Source organism: Trypanosoma cruzi (genome assembly GCF_000209065.1).
Source record: "Trypanosoma cruzi strain CL Brener chromosome Unknown tcruzi_1047053445943, whole genome shotgun sequence".
Lineage (NCBI taxonomy): Eukaryota > Euglenozoa > Kinetoplastea > Trypanosomatida > Trypanosomatidae > Trypanosoma > Trypanosoma cruzi.
In genome coordinates this window covers 1-781 of record NW_893888.1, presented here as the reverse complement: position 1 = coordinate 781, position 781 = coordinate 1, and the positions used below count along the sequence as shown (strand labels likewise).

The 781-nt window shown below is 49.7% G+C and overlaps 1 non-coding gene across 1 annotated transcript, besides 1 other annotated feature; it reads left to right on the top strand.

Annotated features, from left to right (window-relative positions):
- Positions 1 to 701: 701 nt before the first annotated feature.
- Positions 702 to 737: a microsatellite.
- Positions 737 to 781, top strand: Tc00.1047053445943.10. Its single transcript, XR_008254494.1, has one exon. It is a non-coding gene; the product is annotated as a spliced leader RNA, 5' & 3' partial (transcript).

The following is a 781-nucleotide window of genomic DNA, read 5'->3' as shown; positions in this document are numbered from 1 at the left end:
CCCGGCAAGTCGGCGGTGGCTGCGGCGGATCCTGGGCAATCAGGACCACCGACTCACCATCACGAATGCGTACGATATGATAGTGGCGGACACCCTGGCGGCCATGCTGCGTGGAAACGTGCACGTGTTCAACGCAGCATGCGGCCGCGTGGGGCCGGGGTAAATACGCCCCGGGTAGGCGAGTACCCGGGCAACTCCTTGGGTAGCTGAGAGGTAATAAACACACAGAGGAAAGGGAAAATACAGAAACAGAAACTCACACAGAAGGAAACTCGCCACCACAGAAAGCAGCAGGAAAACATCCACGGAACGGAGAGAATGCAGAGGTAATCAACGGCACGGCAGGGGCAATTGCCCGAATGCGGAGAGCAGTTTTGTTATAATACCACAGTCGCCGTACCAAAACCAAAGGATTCAAGAGGGGCTTCTTCTATACTTGTGGAATATGACGCCCAAGAGGGTACAGGATGACTGTTTTTTCTTTCCCTTATCCCTCCCGCCCGGGTTGGTTCGGATCATTATTTTGTTTTTGCTTTTATTTGTTTGGCGGGCAGGGTACGTTTTTACAATGGGTATGGGGGTTAATAACTTTTTTGGGGAGTGTGGTGGGGGTGTGGTGTGGAAATGGAGGCCATGTAGTTGGTCACAGAATCGGTGCGATCAGGTCGGGGCACCATTCACGGTCGTGGTACGACCTTAATAAAAAAAAAAAAAAAAAAAAAAAAAAAAAAAAAAAATTATTGATACAGTTTCTGTACTATATTGGTACGCGAAGCTTCCA